General features: G+C 36.9%; 1 protein-coding gene and 1 pseudogene across 2 annotated transcripts in view; one reads left to right on the top strand and one right to left on the bottom strand.

The window, feature by feature from the left end:
- The window catches only part of Fank1 (fibronectin type III and ankyrin repeat domains 1), a 159,462-nt gene that overhangs the window by 38,928 nt on the left and 101,578 nt on the right, over positions 1-18,956 (bottom strand). The gene's annotated exons all lie outside the window — the stretch shown is intronic.
- LOC100735705 (putative RNA polymerase II subunit B1 CTD phosphatase RPAP2) overlaps positions 10,455-18,956 on the top strand; it is a 37,822-nt pseudogene continuing 29,320 nt past the window's right edge.

Below are 18,956 nucleotides of genomic sequence, written 5' to 3'. Positions count from 1 at the left end.
AGCTGTGAGCCAGAGAAGGACATTTCAGGGAGAGACATGTCATTTGGTAGCAAGTCAGCTACAGTGACCCCATGATTCAAATCACCTTCCAACAGCCCCACTTCTGAACAGGTTTTAGGGAAACACTGTAGATCTAAACCATAGTTATTCCCAAAGTAACTAGAACCTAACTAGTACAGTAGTTTAGTTCCAAACACGTCTGGCCTAGAATTCCATTAGACATCAAGCCAGGAAAGACATTCTAAATTAAGAGCACATTTCAAAAAGGACAAACTAAATGGTTCCTCATGAATGTACAGAAGAGTGAAAAGAAGACATTCCTAGTTACAAAGCTTCTCACTTTTTGCTTTTTATTAGTGATACACAGAAATAACAATGAGATATTGCTCAACAAGCTTGGTCCCGCTCACACCAGGTCCACCACCACCAGACCTGGCCTTGGGCACACTTGTAGCTGCCACTTACAACAGAGTCAGAAACCCTACCGCTTCCTGGTCACCACCTCTCAGATCTAGCATACGGCCCAGGTGGGAAAGGTCTGAGACCCAGAATATTCATTTATTCACACTTACCCTTTTCAATTTTTTAAGGAGTGATTCAAACACAAGGGTACCAGGCCTCTGAAGGAGCCCTCAGTGTGAGTGAAGCCTTATTGGAGACACACAGAGGGTAACAGGGGTCATGTGTCCTTGCAGTGCTCTGCTCTACCAGGAACTGACCATCAGTGACATTCTCCATTACCTTGTATGTCAACACAAACTCAGCAAGACGTGGCTTTTATGAAAAGCTGTTAACACTAGACAGGACCAGGATAGTCAGGTAACAGCTAATTATGTTTAGATTTCCAAGAAATAATCAACAAATATATTTTTTTTCTTTCTCAGTCAACCTATAGTAATTGAACAAACATATTTTAATCAATAAAAATTATTCCCATATAAAGTTTATCCTTTTGATTTAAAAAATCCGGTATTTTTGTCATAACCTGTTAATCTACATTCTATTTTGGATGTTTGTTTCAGGACCTTAAAACAGGAAGCACATTAACAGGTCACTGGCCAAAGGGCACACAGCACTACGTAGATGGAGCAGATGGCTGAGTCTTGTTGAGAGCTGCAGAAGTACCAAAGCACATGGCTGGTCACTGGGAAAGACCAGCAGGACCAGGAGCATTATGTGACAGTTTATGCCACGTACTGTTGTAGAAACTTCACATTTATTCATTTAACATTTGCCAAACTTAACCAGCTCTATATAGTATAAGATTATTTTTATCATCTGTATTTCAAGGGAGAGGTTAAGTAATTTATCCATGCTCACCCAGAAAGAACTAGTATTAAAACACAGATGGTGATGTGTGTGTGTGTGCTAAGATAGTTATAGTACTGATTTCTCTGAATCCACTAAAGAGAAAGATTTGTGCTAGTATTGTTTGGGCAATTGAATGTAGGTGTCTTGTGCTCTGGGTGAATGATTTGGGGATGACAATGCACAATATATGTACCATTGTTGTCCCTTGATTGATGTGTTTTGAAATTTTGTTTTAGTTTTTTCTTTATCCTTGAAATAAGATGGATTTTTAAAAATAAATAAATAAAAAAACCTAGATGGTGTAGCTCAGGAGTCCCTCATGACTCTGTACCTTACTGCCTTATAAGAGTGCAGACACAAGATGCTGATGCAGGATGAAAAGTCTAGTGTTTAATGGATCATACTCCAGATTTTCTCAAACCATTTTAAATCAGATTTAATCTCAATGAAATTATAAAATGATCAAAAAACTTGGCCCAAAAAGAAGAGGAAAGAGAAGCCACATAAACGTTTCAATGAGCACAGGGATAGTGTTCATGGAGTTCAGGGGTGGTTTACAAGAAGCTTCCTCCCAGCACTGGGGTGGGGATGCTGAGTGACAAGAATCCACTCCCTGGAAAGGAAGCACCCTGAGAAGCCCACAGCGACCAGCAGTGGAAGCCAGAGAAGTTGGGTAATGCCCATCTGCAGACCTGAGCATAGATAGGAGGTCAGCCAGGCTCTTCCTTTACTAAACATGGAATGTGGAGGAGCAAAAATCACAGGGACAAGAGAGGGACAAGGGTAAAGAATGTGGACAAAACAATGAAGACGCACTTGGGACACAGAAGAGATGTCACGGTGGGAAAGCACACTGACTGACTTTACTTCCTGAACAAACGCTCTGTGACTGTAAATTTGATCATCCCTAAAGTTTATAATAAAGCTAGAATATCAAGGAGGGGTATGCATGCCTCTGATGATAACTGGTCCACTTTTTCCTGGGATTTAATCTACTGGCTGGGAAGCAGGAAATATCCTTCTTAAGATGAAAAAAATCAACATTTCTAAAAACTCAAAAGTTTAGCTTTTTGCTATTTCTTTGTTCATACTAGTGTGTGTTTGTGAACTTTTATTTATCTTTTATCAATAGATATATTCTTTAGGAATTATTTTCATAAGTTTTGCAAAACTGTCATAAAATGTACACATATCCAAAAATATACATTCATACACAAATTTCATATCTTATTTAAACATATAAAACTCTTAAAACATTTTTCCTGGTTATAAATATAAATCTATTAAAAGATATACATTTATTTGTTTTGTTTTTGTTTTTATTTTTGGTACTAGAGATCAAACTCACGACCTTGTGTTTGCCAGGCAGGCACTTACACCGATGAGCTAAATCCCTGACCTGATATACATTTATTTATTTAGAGTTTGATTACCAGTAACATAACCTCATATCCCAAATTCAGGCTTAAAGTTCACTTTTTGAAAAATTACTAATCAAAAGTAAAACAAGACATTACATTCTGTTTGCATGTCTCCTTTAAGTAATTGGTAGGATTTTCCAAATTATTTTTTTATCTGAACAGTTACCCAATAAATGAAAAAAAAAGGACCATAAACCTACAAGAAGTACATACCTCAAAAGGACAATTACAGAAGAATTCACATGTGTGTTGTGCACCAAAACGGATTTTTGTAAGAAAGTTCTTACATAAATCTGATCAAACAATTTTATGTTCCTGGTGCCATTTCCAAATGGTAAGAAACACAAATGTGAACTAATAAAGGGCTTTAACCCTGTCACCACTCAGTCTCCATGGCCACTCAGAAAATGGCACAAAATGTGGCTCCCAAGTCCTTCAGGAACCCATACTGAAAAGCTATAGCTGGAAAATCACATGTGTAAATGCAGAAAGCTATAAAGTTTTAGCCTTGGTTGTGGTTTGGATATAGCCCAACACACTCATGTGCTCAGAGATAGGTCTTTGGGAAGATGGTTGGGTCATGGGGATGCTACACTCAGTGGTGCATTCATGATCTGATGAGTTCATAGCTGAATGCGCTGATGGGAAGTGGGTCTTGGTTGTAAGATACAAGTAACTAGGGGCTCAATCCAGAAGGGGATGTTCCACTCCCCTGCTCTTCCCTTCCCTCACTGCTTCATGGCCACCAACGCAAGAGCAGACTTCCTTGCTCCACTTGCTGTTTCTGCACTGAGTCAAAATAAACTTCTTATCCTTTAAATTTTGGGTGTCAGCGGCAGTGACCAGGAAAGTTAACTAAGGCAACCACTCTGCAATATGAAGCTGTAGCATTTTAAATTTTTAGAGTGTAATAATATCGTTGACCCGACAAAAATGTGCCATCTGAAAGAGAAGATTCGAAAGACAAACCTGTGAAGAACATGCTTCTCGGTACTCTTTGATAACTAGTTTGACCACATTTCAAAATCGGCAGCAAGAACTGGTGATCGTACTCTGAACTGGAATTAGCAATTGTGATTACTATCATGAAAAGTAGGAAATGAAGAGGAAAAAGTTGAATGAACTCAAGATAAAGATACTATCAAGCAGAAATAGTGTTTGCCTGCCCTTCCTGAAAATTTACCGATGTCAAATTTCATTGATGAGGGACATCTGCAAGCCTGGCCCCGATGGCAGATGGTTCATAATGAGGACGGCTGCACACCAAGGGAATGCTATATAAAGAACAGGGGTGGCTGTCACCTCAGTGCAATTTATCATGGCTTGACCATATATTTATAGCAACTATAAATCAGAAACATACTCAAAATCAGTACACCACAAAGATCGTAAACATTCCCACATTGCGGATTTTCAAAGTATCAATTTTTACTATGCATACATATTGAAGAAGGAATTTTTAAACAAAATATCAAAATAGTCACATAGTGATGACAGGTTCTCCTTTTACTTAAAAATAAGACTGCTAAAATAAGTTTAATTCCACCAAGCTGTAACAGTGCTTTTATAAAATGGAAGCCTACAAAGTCCTAACAGATAAAGGGACCAAACACAAAAGTTAATAGTGTAAAAATTACTAAAAATTAGCTATCACTAAACACAATTTTTAAAAGTGCTCAAAGTTTCTACTGATCAGAAAAGGGAAATTAAAACAATGATAAGATATCATTTTATTTGTAACATAGGATGAAAAACATGGAATGGTGTGCTATTGGTCATCAGCTTGAGTGGACTGAGACTCCTGGAGCAGTGATTGGATCATGGAGACACTGTATTGCCCAATGGATTCACCCACTGATGCCTACAGTTGAGTGTGGCCTGAGGAGGTGGGGCCCAGGCAGACGTGAGTCACTGGTTGTGCCTTTGGAGGGAGCGTCTCTCACTGGTGCTCTTCCCCTGTGCTCCATATCCATGCCACTGTGAAATGTGCTGGTTTTTTCCACTAGGGCCTTCTACGAATCTTCTACCTTGGAGCCAGCCAGCCATGGGCTGAAATTATGAGCTACATTAAACCATTACACTCTTTCTTAGGTTCTGGATGTCAGGTATTTTGTCTCATGAACAAGAAAGCTAATACAAATGCTGACACCCAGCATTGTATAAAACTATGTTTAACTGGCATGTTTACAGATTACAGACTCTACTATACTTTATACATTCTTCCCTAAACAGCAATTATAAGCTCCCAGCTGAGATTCCACTCCTGGAAATGTACCCAAAGCAAATACTTCAGAAATGTAAAAATAAATGTTAAAACCAAAATGTTTTTATATTACATCTGCTTTTAGTTTTTATTATAAAAGTTCAAACACAAAAAAAATGTAGAATAGTATAGCAAATCTCACTGTGCCCACCACCCAGATTAATCAATTATTAGAACAATCATGGCAAAAAAAGATTTTTTTTGTAAAGAGATCGAATGCACGACCTTGAGCTTGCCAGGCAGGCACTGTGCAGCTGAGATATATCCCCCAGCACTGGCAAATCTTATTTCATCTATGTCCCTTGTCACACCTCATTGCTCCCCAAATCAGAATCATTCAATAGCTAAATTTTAATGAAATTTCACTTTGTATTAGTATTTTAAACTCTTTAAACATACGTATTAGTCAACGTTCATAACAACTTGATGAAGTGCTAGAATTTACCCTACTTCACAGATGAGACTGTGAATATATAAAGGTCACATGTCTTGCCAGGGAGGATTCTCATTAAGCCTCAGTGAGGATTCAAACCTAGAAAACTTGACTCCAACACCACACCATTAAACGCTGCATATACTATCCTCTACCTTTCTTGTGTTTAAATACACACATAAATGAAAACATAAGAGTCAAAAAGAACCATTTTAGCATCATTGATAGCAATAACAACTGCAAACAATATAATGCCCAAGTATAAGGAATGTGTCATGAATAGTTGGGCACATAAGTGCAAGCACATGTAGCCAGTAAACGCATGGAACAGTGTTATACTAAGCAGGTTTCATATACTAAGAAGAGAATGTGAAATTGCATATAGCCTATAATTATAATGATACAACATATAGAACCAATAAATAATTCAGAAAAATGAAAAGCAAAGTAACAGAATTATGGTTGACTTTTTGGCACTACATCATTGACTAAGAAAAAATGTAACCAGGTACTTATTTTTAATAGAAAAACAATCAGCTAAAACAAATTATCGTCTACTTTTTTCCTGATCGTACTTACACCTATATGACAGTCACAAATGTGATAAAAATAAATCAAGAATAAGTCAGCGTGGCTGCATCACGGCATGAGACATTTCAATTACTCTCTGGATCACCTTGCTGACCTTCTTGGTATGAAGCAAGCAATCTGCATCACATTTATTTCCAGGAAACAGGATTACTTACACCGAATTCAGCACTTTGTGGGACACCGTCTGGGTCCCCAGGATACATGTGTAAGCAAGATTGCCAAAGGAGGAGAGAAGCAGGGAATAAAACACCAAATCAATATAAACCAGAGACACGTAATCAAGAAACCGGAGGAAACAGGGGTAGAGGGAGCCTCTAGTCACGCCTCAACTATAATCTGGAGATGAGGCACCAGCCAGCGAGGGTCAGTGGATCAGGGAGACAAAACTAGCAGTGCCTGCAGACAGTGCAGAAGCCATCTGTCTAAAACATTTGAGGAAACCTTAAATTGTTTCTTATGCTTTCACCTTGAAGCATCCTTGTCCTTTATAAGACAATAATATAAAATGCAAATGGTTCCAAAAACAAAGCAAAAACTGCTTCTTTCTACCTTGCTCAGAGGCTCTTAAACAACATAAATCAGCTTAGGGATCTAAAAAACAAAGCAAATACAAAGCCCCTAGTAGGAACAGGGACGCATTTCTCCCTCTCTTGGAAAATAAGGGTGAATAAGGGTATCTGTAGTACCCCCCTCTCTTCAGTTTACTGTAAAGAAGCATAACATGATAAAATATTAAAAAGTGATTTAAAGTGTAGAATGACTTCACAACCCTGAAGTAGTAGCAATCAACAGAACACTCACCGATTTCACACTTTTTGCTATACCAAACACATACTTGGGATTCTATCTGGGTAACAGGTAGTAAGCAAAGGTAGAAATAAGAGACCCAAAACTTCTTTATATATATATATATATTAGGGATCAAATTCAGGACCTTATGCTTACAGGCAAGCACTTGAGCCACTGAGCTAAATCCCCAGCCAGATATTTCTGTTATTTATGATAACTTCAGTTTACTGCAGGCTTACTCTAAGTGAGGCACTGCACAAGATGCTGTCAATATTGTCCAAACTCAGGGGCTGGGGATTTAGCTCAGCGGCATAAGCAGGCAGTCGTGAGTTTGATCCCTGGTACCGATAAAAACGAAAAAAAATATATATATATATTGTCCAAACTCACAATGTTCTGGTATCCTCAGTTCACAGGTGAGGAAAGACAGGAGGCAATCAAGGTGCAAATTTGTAATTGGCTATTTGAGGCTACCTAACTGGCCTGTGGAGAGCACAGTCTTCTCCGAGTGCAAAGTCCATGCTCTTTCCCCCACAGGCTTGCCTAACTTCCAGGCTCAGGGCTTTGCCATGGAAATGAGCAGTGAACCCACAAGGTGATATTGTTTCACAATCAGATGTGGAATTCCTTTACATGTTCTTTTGACACAGTATGCTGTTGAAGTTTAAAATATACCGATAGTGAGAAATGATAGGATATTTTATGTGTAGCTAAAGGAAAAATGTTCAAAGGGCATATGATCAGCTTATATATGTTCTTAAAAACACGCGGCTAAAGGATATTGGTAAGTAATTCAGCAGAATAGCAAGGCTGTTGAAATACACTTAACCTCTCTGATAACCAAAACAATGTAATTAAAATGATAACATAAGAATTAAATTTCTTAAAATTGAAATTGTCAACAGTAGTGAAGAAAGGGAGGGGTGGGGGGATGAGGAGGCGGGGGAGGGGAGGGAGGGAAGAGGGAGGGAAGGGAAGCCACTCCCCAACTGCCATAGTGGATGAACTGGGAAATCTGGAAAGTAGCTTGGCGAGGCCGAGTAAAGCTCAGGAAGTATGTTCTCATCGCCCTGCAATTCTACCTCTGTTTACAGTCCTTAAGATTGCTCACAGAAATTTTGCCTTTGGGGAACATTGAAGTGATTTAAATGGCCAGCATGGGAAGAGTAGATGAATTATGAATCATACATTGGACTATATAGCAGTTAATATTAATATTAAAATTCATTAGATCTCCATACATCTTGGGGAAGGCGATGAATTGCAAAATAGTTGAAATTTTATGTACAGAATGATACGATCTACATAGTTTGATTTTATAATTTGTATCTGAGAAGAAAAGAAGGGAATGAATAGAATGGCAGAAAAATAATTTCATTGGCAATGTTTTGTTTCTTAAGCTTGGGTGATAGCACATACATAGTTACTTTATATACTTTATGCCTGAACTATTTAATAAAAGAAAAAATAAGATGCTATATGGATGCATATATTTCTGTCCTTATTCTTATCATTTCCCAAATGAATGAGTATCCAAGTAAGCTGTACTGCAAAATTATCTTAAAATGTTATATCAAGCTGTTCCATTTCAAATTCAGAAAAGCAGTGTGTGCCTTTAGTATTTTCTGTATTCTAATGACACTTTCAATCCATCTGGAGATAAAACTCCTCGAGGACAATGCACTGAGCTTTCCTTGCCCCCATCCCTGCTCAATACATGTTATTTAAGTTGGTCTGACATGATTCAAATGTTCATCAGGTTCTGTTTCACCACCCTCTACATTATGGCACAATTAACTGAACCAGGACAGATAAGTAGTTGTCCTAACACAATATTTAAACCTTATCACATTTTATCCCATAGCTAGGTGTGCTTATCATTACTAGATATAAAAAGTGGACAGCAGCTAACAAAAAATGGACAGATGTGTTTCCATTCTCCACTGCCTTAACCCTTATTTTTTCAGCCACTCTTTGCCTTTCTACCTCACTATCTTTTTGAATGGTACTGTAGAGTGGCCTCTGCTAAAGACAGTGAACAGGAATGGAAAGGTGGTCAATTCTAGCCCTCACTGAGACTATAATCTTGCAGAAATCCAAACATTACAAGAGACACTCCTACCTACTGACCCCCTAAGTTAGCATGGTTGAGGTCATTGATCTGAGGGACAACAGTGGAGGAAGTGAGGAACGTTCAATGACATTCTTCAAGAACATAGCACAGAGAACACATTGGAGGACATTATAGTAAGAAAAGGACTCATTCTTCCACTTGTGTTGGAACATGCTAGGAAAACCTGCCCAACAAAAATCCAAGCCTAAAAATGAATCCAATCATGTTAATAGCAATAGAGTAATACAATTAACATTAATCCCTCTGGAGAAAAGCTAACTTCTCATCAACATACTTGATAAATAGAAACCTTTAAATGTCATACTTTAGTAGTAAAAATGTTATCATTTTCTATTTATGTTAGCTCATAATATTTGCCACCCACCGTACTTTTCCAAATAAGGATGCTTTAAAACCTAGAACCACGTCCTTGTTTCTCCAACATCTATCTACAATAGTTCATACTAAAAAGAATAAACAGAAGGGTTGGACTAACTTACCATATAAAGACAAATGTACTACCATAAATCTCTCCACACACATTCATTCTAAACAGGTTACCAGGGTATACATGAAAAATAAATTGTATTTTTATAGCCAGTAAAGAAGGGAACCAACACCATAAATCAGTATTAATTATAAATAATGGTCATTGTTCTTTGCATTTATCAGACTAACATCCAGTAAAAGAAATCCCCTGTTTCTACTAGGGGACTGTTTCCCTATTCATCTGTTCCTTGGCTCTAACCATGTCTTAGCAGTCAATATTCATGGTCAGACCCTTCACTGCAAACAGTAACTAAACCTGTTCTGCAACCAAAATCCAGAGACAGGTACTATATCACCACTGTCCTTCTGAAAAGCCTCTCCTCCTACAAATAAAACAGTTTGCAAATAGATTTATTTCTTCTCTCTACACTAGTTACAAATGTGCAACTTTGATCTCAGTCAGTATACAAATAAATCTTTTTACTCTTTCCATCAGGTACCACTTCCCTCTTCTACCCTTTTCAACTCCTTCTTCAACTTCTTCCTCTTCTTCTCTTATTAACATTCCCTTTAGTTATTTCATTAAATTTCCTGAAAATATTTAGAGGACTTCTACTTGAAATTACCTTTTTAAAAAATCATCAATTTTTGTTTTCATTCACACTATCTTACTGTGACATACAAATGCATATCTTTCTCAAAACTCAAATTACCAAATGACCCTACAAATGAAAACTAGCACATGTAAGGCATGAAGCTATAACCTTTATTAACAAGGGATATAATGCCACCATGTACTGATAGGAGCTCTTCATTATCTCAAAAAGAAGCAAAAAATATTTAGATATTGGAAACTTGAAAAATACTTCTCTCTTCATTAAGCCCACTTTCTCCAAAATGGCAATATTGTTATTTTTCAGATAAAAAAGCAATTCCTATTTACTGTTCCAAAAAATCAAGCAATACATAAAATTTGAAGCAGGGAATAAGTTCTCTCATACCTGCTCCTCTACCCACCCAGAGTCAGTGATCAACAATAGCGTCATGAAAATTGTTTCAAAGGAGAAAGAAAAAGTCACCATCTCCCCAGAAGCAGCCATGCTGGAACTTGAAGATGGACCAAGAAAGCATGGAGCCATCCTTCCTGGTAATCAGTGCAGTCGAGCTACAGATGCGCCAGGGAGAAAACAAGTCAGCATCTCCCAAGAATCAGCCATGACAGAACTTGGGGACCAACTAAGAAAGCAACAAGCCAGCTTTCCTGGTAAGCGGTGTGAGCCATGGGTGAGCCAGGAAGAAAATAAGTCAGTGTCTCGCGCTAACCTACCTTCACACAGGCTGAGAATCAAAGGTATCGTGGCTCCCCCACCTTGCTTCCCCCATTCCACCCCCACCGCCCCACTCCCATTATCAACTGGATGGTTTCCACCAGAATTGATAGCAACTGAAGTATATAAAGCAACTAAATGCTTGTATTTTTGGTTGATTATGTTGTCCTGGGGCCAGAGGTCTGAGAATCTCTTGGGAGAATGACCCTATGCAATATAGCAAATATGGGGGATTTCCCTCTATCTTCTCTTTGAAGGCCAATATTGTTTTCACCGTTTTGCTTTGTTCTGATTGTTTTGCTCTATTCAGTATTCTGTTTTGATTGGTTTTATAATGTTCTGCTTTTGGTTTGATTTTGTTATACCCAATTGAATGGACAACTGTTGTGAAGATAACAAGATATACTATGGTACCTATTATTGTTATCCTGGTATCCTGCTGTGAAATTCTGTACCAATTTCACTACATTGTCTTGATTGGTTTTGTTCTGTCTTGTTTTGTTGTATTTTACTATTTTTAAAATAAAAAAGAAAAGAAAAATTGTATCAAAGATACCTTTAGCATAAATAAAGTTCTATAAAAATTGTGTACAAAGACATCATACTCAGAATACTGTTTTGCAACCTTGCCTTTTTAACTTAACAGGCTCCTACTGAGTATTTTTGTATGGTATAACATGTGATTTTTAAATCAATTTTTAAAAACAAAGTACTTTTCTACAATAATTTGTTACAGGCAGTATTTCAAAAAAGCTGTGAATTTAACTTCACATAATGATACAAATATTCCTACAGGATATTTTATGATAAATTCTTGGAAATAGAAATGTTGAGTCCTTGTATGTGTATATGTTAAAATTTGGTAAATATTGCTATCTATGTGCAAGAGATTTCCTTTCCTTATACCTAAATAAACAGGAGTATTTGCAATCCTCACTACGGGGTTTAAAGTCTAGAGACATAGCCACACACAAACAAGACCTAGTCAAAAATGATCACGGTAGCATTATTAGTACGTAGTAATGAGAAATTAGATACCCCAGTCTCCACAGAAGAATAGATAGATTTATATTATTTTTTGGCCAGTCTACAACCATTACACTTAGGATGAGATGCTCCCTTTGAGTCACTGCTGGTCTCACAAAAAATAGAACCATCCAAAGATGGCCCATCCTTCTCCCCACATCCCTACCAAATAAAAAAGTCTGAGCAGGACCCATATCAATAGGGAACCAGAGAATAGAAACCAGTGTCTCAGTTTTCCAAAGTGATGGCAGGAAGACTCTGAAGACAGGAACAAAGGAATAATGGAAGCAGAGAACCCAGGGCAAAGAAGCAGAAATCAGAGCAGTAGAAAATCAGAGCTGGCCTGATTTCACACTAAAGGAAGAATGAGGTTATCACAAGGCCAGATTAATACAGCAACTGTGTTGCTGGGGAGACTGGGCTTGGAAAGCAACAAGGAATAGACTCCTGAGACTCTTGCTTGGAGTAAAATCAAGGGGACTGAAAGCAGCTCTGGCTCAGAGAGGCACCTTGACTATGTGGGCAAGCAGAAGTGAGTGCTGTCCACAGGGAAGACTCATTGTGTTAGCTCCATGGTTTATGATCAAAGATCAGCAAACACAAAGGAAGGCAAGTAAAAATGAAGGGTAAAGTTGTAGCACTCTCAAGAACAGAAGAGTCTGGAACTGTCAGATTCAAAATACCCATGCGCTATATACAAAACATTAAAGAAATAGAAGAAGATTGAGTTACAGATATATAAAAAAACTAGGAATTGCCAAACATATTACAATAAAAAGGCAAACGGAAATTATAAAAGTGAAAAAACCCTATCAAAATAAAAAATTAAATGGTCAGTTTAAGTGATAAATTAGGCAAAGATAAAAATGTAATTACATATCTGAGGAATTTAATCAGCACAAAACAATAAAATAGGAGGCAGGAAATAGAAAGAGGAGATCTAGCATATAAAATATATAAATTTTATATAAATTTATATGCATATATAATATATAAAATTAGAGAACCAGTAAAGGAAAATAGTAAATGGAAGAAAAACAGTAATGGAAAATATGTCATTACTAATTTAAAGTATGAATATGAATTCACAACTCCAGGAGGCAAGACATACCGCAATCAGGATAAATTTAAAAATATGCCTAGGAACATAAAAATTAAACAGCAACACATCAAAGGCAATGATGCAATTCCAGAAACAGTGAAAATACATGTCACCGACAAAAAGAATGTCTGAATGACACAAAATTCTCATATTTGATAGAAAACATATCCAAAGACACAAGTAATTCTTAAAATTCACCAAAAAATGAATAACCCAAGAAAAAAATTAAGATCTGAGTAGATACCTCAACACAGGAGACAATATAAAAGGCAAATAAGCAGTATAAAATGCTCTATATCAAATCATTAGGAAATCGCAAATAAAAACAATGTCCACTAATATTTATATATCAGAATGGACAAAATACAAAAGCCTGGCCATACTAAATATTAGAAAAGATGCTAAGCAAGAGTAACATCATTTATTTCTGGTGAAAGGCAAAAGTTGTTTAGAAGATAGTGTGGCACTTTCTTACAAAGGTAAACGTAGTGTTACTACAGGTGGTGGATCTAGGTAAATTAGCAGTTGACTTAAAAACTTATATTTATTCTGTATGGACACTAACACATGAATGCTTATAGTATCATTACTCAAAAACTGGAAGCAGTATGTTCTTCAATAAATGAATGTATAAGAAAACCATGAGTACTTCCTAATAATTGAATGCTGGTTAGTCAGTGATAAAAGGCGGGAGGGGAGCATCAAGCTATGAAAGGACAGGGAGGAAATTCAAATGTAGATTGCTGAGTGACAGATGCTGGTCTGGAATGGACACATCAATAAGATCTTAAGTATATGACTTTTGGGAAGAGGCATAACTATGAAACAGTAACAGTGCTCATCAAGAATTTCAAGGGAGGGCAGAGACGTTGAGTAGGTAAAATAGAGGGGAATTTATTAGAATAATAAAACTACCCTTTATGATATTATAGTGGTAGATATAAAATACTATGTTTATCAAACTCCATAGAGCTTTTTTTTATCTGCGACAGGGTCTCACTATATAGTTCAGGCTGACCTCAAACTCAAGTTCAGGGATTACAGATGTGCACCACAAGCCCAGCAAAAATCCATAGAAATTTACAGAACAGATTATGAAGCTTAATGTTCACAAAGCTTAAAAAATCAATTAAGGGAGTTGGTGAATCCCAATATAGAATGCAGAATATGATCAAATATTATAAATGTATGAAATGACCTCACTGAAGAGGGCAGGGGCTTGCCCAACATAACTTCAGAAATGGGTTCAGTCTCTAAAACCAAAGGAAACTGGATATAAGCACTAGACTCTAGTTGATAACACTTTCTCCCATAAAGCTACAGGTTCACATTTCTGATACCGCTATGGAAGTATGCTGGAAGTGAACCATTCAGTAAACAGCTAACAGTGGTGGGAGCTGGTTTTTTCACTGTTGAAGCGGGAGTTACAGGCAAGCGGAGGAGGCTAGAATGAGCCACATGATAAGGATGTATAGTGGGATATAACAATGTGAATTTATGCTTCGCTTCACCGATGACAGATACTCGTAAGCAAATGTACATGCACGGGTTAGTAGATATTCATATTTCTCCACTGTCTGCTGAGAAAGCCAATAAACAATGATACCACAGTAATGAGTATATCTAGCATCCAAGTCTTCTTGGTTTCTGATAAAATTCTTCAATTAGAGAAACCAGAATTCCATGGAGAAGTAGCTGATTTTGAAACTACAGAAGGAAATAATACAAAATGAGTTGGAGGATCTTATAGCACTCAAAATTTAATTAATGCTTACAAAAAGGAACACTACTATGGTCAAAGAGTGAAAGAAAAGCAGAGAAAAATTCTCAATGGCCAAAGCTGGAACACTCAAAAAACAAATTAAAGAGTAGTGAATTATAAATGAAAATATGAAAAATTTATGAGTCCATGCTGATATAAATGAGTATACAGACATGGGAGAAGATACAAAAATCCATGCAGCAAATAACTTAGTGAGTATTCCACCCTTGGGAGGTGCAACATCTCTCCCCACTCCGCAAGCAAGTGTGCCGAGGTGTGGGAAGACAGAGACTTCTTTGCACAGAGCTCAGTAAGGAAAGGAGGCCAAGAACAGCTTCACAACAGAGAAACCTGGCAGGTGCCCCCGCAGCCAGGTGATGTCTTGTTGATGCTAAATATCCTTAACCAGATATGTAATGAAAATGGGGTATACTGCCTCTATGGTCATCCTCCAAAAAGACCATCACTCTATGAGAAAAACATCACATTCCTGTTGAGTAACATTCCTACTGAGTAACATCTACAAAAGACTTGTCTATCCCTCCTCCTCAAAATTATCAAGGTCATCAATAAGAGTTTGAGAAACTGTTGAAACCAAGAGGAACTTGATGAGACATGACAGCTACCTATAATATGGTACTCTGGATGAAACTATATGACAGAAAAAGAACATTAAGATTAAGGACATCTGAATACATTATAGACATTAGTTAATGTGTCTATGTTGGTTCATTATTTGTAACCCATGTTCATAAAGTGTTACTACTAAGGGAAACTAAATGAGAGGTTAAACAAGAACTATAAATTATATTTTTAATTTGTTTATAAACTATTATCTAAATAAACTCTATTTCTCAAAAATATCAGCATATAACAAGCAATGAATGTTTGACCATAATAAAGAGGGGAGAATCAATCAATAGAAATGAGCCCAGAAAAAAATCAATAATAGAATTGGTAAAATATATATCAGTCTACTGTAAATATGTGCTATGCATTCAAGAAGATAAAGAAAAACAGCAGAATGAAGAAAGAATGAAAGGCATAAAAATACTAAAACGGAACTGTAAAGAATGAAACAGTGCAATTAATGGAAGACTGTACGTGGCAGAAAACATATCTATAAAACTAGAAAAATCAATGAAAATTATAAAATAAAGCACAGGGAATGGAAAAAGATTGAGATTAATACGCCACCACTAGTGCATATTACCGAGCAGTCTAATGTAAATATGACCGTTGTCCAAGGAGAAAGAGAAAACGGAAACAGAATTATTGGAGGAAACAGTGGTCAGACTTTCACAAATTTTATGAAATGTCTAAACTCACAAATCCAAGAATTTCAGTAACCCCTAGAAAAGTAAGTTAAGATGGCTCTGCAAAGTAGCACCTTAATGTAACTGTTTAGACTCAGGGAAAAATCTTAAATGCAGCCCATATAGGGACAAGGAAGGGAGAGATAGAAACATAAAAAATGACACTATACCTCTCCACAGAGACAGGAAAATTAATCCCACAGAGAGATATCTTTAGAGCATTCAGGGGAAAAAGTGGTCACCTAGAATTTTTACCTAGTGACATTATGCTTTAAAAAGGTTTCATTTGGTAAACAAAACCTTGGAAACTTGTCAGCAATACACTGGAACTATTAAAAATGTTAAAGATAGTGTTTCAGGCAGAAAATAAACCACATGAGAAGCAAATCCAGATATTCACAAAGAAACAAAGAACACTAAAAAAGACCAGTATGTGGGTGAATATATGTTGCCTGCCTAAAGCAAAAACTGTAAGGCATTATGAAGTTGATAGAACAGATAGAAGCAAGATATCTAACAGCAGCAATGGGAGCTAGGAAGAAGTTCAAAGTTGTAAGATGCGTGTGCATAATATAATGATGGCACTTGTAGAAAGAGTAGAATAAGTTGAAGATGCCTACTTTAAATCCTGCAGCAAGCTGTAAGCCCTCAAATAAGAGTTCCCTATACTTTGCAAGGCTATACAGCACTCACCCCTATGCAAGTTTATAACAAGTCTGGATTTCACTTTCTTGTTTATAAAACTGTTTTCCCCTAATTTTTCAGATATTTTTCTGAAGAACCAAAAGAAGTCCCTTTATGGTAACCAAAATTGCTGAATAAATATTATGCAATAATTTAACTATAAGTATCAAACTGCAACTTTAAATTTATTTTAGGGAGATTTTGCCTGGAGCTTGCCAGGCAGATACTTTTGCTGCTAAGCTAAATCCCCAGCCCTTTAAATTTATTTTAAATTGTTTAACCATCAATTTAAAGATATTTTAATTACTGCATATCATTATAAATACAGTAGATATAACATTTAATTGTAGTCAGGATTTGCAAAGGAATAGATTTAATACAGGACACATAATTTATAGGATTATTGTATAATATTCCCCCAAAGAGTCAAATGCAGCACACAAGAGATGTGCCCATGCACTAGAAACTCAAAGAATATAGTTGAAGGCCTGGATCTCATGGCAATGTCCTCCACAAGTCCAACAGGAGGCCTAGAGCCCATGACAGTATCTCATGCAAGTCTGTATCAAAGATCCGCATTGGGAGGGCACAAAGGTCAGTGGTGGAAGCTAGAAAGTCAATGCCAGCCAGCAGGGTAAGGGTTCTGTTCCAGCAGGCTGAGGGATCTGTACTGGAGCCAGAAAGTGACGCTCAAGGACCAGAGCTCCCCCAAAGAGAGCAATAGCCATCCTCAGAAATATCGAGGACCTGAGCTCCTCTAATGACACAACAGCTGAGTCCACACGAGGAAAACCAGTATGACAAACTTCTCCAGGAGAATCAACAGCACGACATCTTCCCTTCCAGTTCTCCTGTTACATTGCTGCCAACAATCTTCAGGTGGGCCTTCCATACCCAGAACCACACTATTCAGTTCAGCAGGGCATTGTAAGTTGACCATTAATCCACCACACATTTCAAGTATCTGTGTTATATTTTCTGCAAAGTTTTGGTCAAATTCTTCTCAGCAGTACATGGGTCATTCTCTAAAATAGACCATGTATTAATTCACAGAACATATTTAAATAAATGCAAAAGAGTTGAAATTATCCCTTGCATGTTATCGGATCATAGTGCTTTGAAATTAGAAAATAATGATAAAAGATACTGCAAAAAACCCACAAACACATGGAAACTGAATAACACACTCTTGAGTAATCAGTGGGTCACAGGGGAAATTAAAGAAGAAATAAAACAATACCTAAAAGAAAATGAAAATATAGATATAACTTATTGGAATCTGTGGGATGCAATGACAGCCGTCCTCAGAGGAAAATTTATTGCACTGAGTTCCCACATCAGGAAAACAGAACGAATACAAATAAATAACCTGATGCTACACCTCAAACAGCTAGAAAAAGAAGAGCAAGTCAAGCCCACAACCAAAAGAAGAGAGGAAATTATAAAAATCAGAGCAGAAATCAACGCAATAGAGACTAAGAAAACAATTCAAAGAATCAACGAATCAAAGAGTTGGTTCTTGGAAAGAATAAATAAAATTGATAAGCACCTAGCCAACCTTATTTTACAAAGGGAAGAAAAAGCTCAAATTCATGCAATAAGAAATGAAAAAGGTGAAATCACTACACACTCTATAGAAATATAGAAGATCATCAACACCTATTTCGAAAACCCCTACTCTCAAAGGTTTGATAACACAAAAGAAATAGACGGATTCCTAGAAACATATGAGTACTAAAGCTAGATCAAGAGGATGTAAAACTGCTGAATAATCCAATCTGTAATAAAGAAATTGAAAATGTAAATAAGTCCTTACCTACAAAGAAGAGCCCAGGCCCAGATGGATTCACTGCAGAATTCTATGAGAAATACAAAGAAAACCTAATGCCGACACTCCTCAAACTCTTCAATGAAATTGAAAGGGAAGCAATCCTTCCTAAGTCATTCCTGGAAGCAAATATTACTCTAGTGCCAAAACCTGAGAAAGACCCAACTAAAAAAGAGAACTATAGACCGATCTCCCTAATGAACACAGATGCAAAAATCCTCAATAAAATATTGGCAAATAGGATGCAGCAAATCATCAAGAAGACTATACACCATGACCAAGTGGGATTCATCCCAAGCATGCAGGGATGGTTCAACATATGTAAATCAATAAATGTAATCCACCATATCAATAAAGCCAAAAGTAAGAATCACATGATCATTTCTATAGATGCAGAAAAAGCTTTTGATAAGGTCCAACATTCATTCATGATAAGAACTTTACAGAAAATTGGAATACATGGTCTTTGCTTCAATATAATAAAGGCCATCTACAACAAA

The sequence above is a fragment of the Cavia porcellus genome, unplaced genomic scaffold, assembly GCF_034190915.1.
Source record: "Cavia porcellus strain 051 isolate PalLab524CR breed Dunkin Hartley unplaced genomic scaffold, mCavPor4.1 scaffold_2, whole genome shotgun sequence".
Classification (NCBI taxonomy): Eukaryota; Metazoa; Chordata; class Mammalia; order Rodentia; family Caviidae; genus Cavia; species Cavia porcellus.
This window is presented reverse-complemented; position numbering and strand designations above follow the sequence as displayed.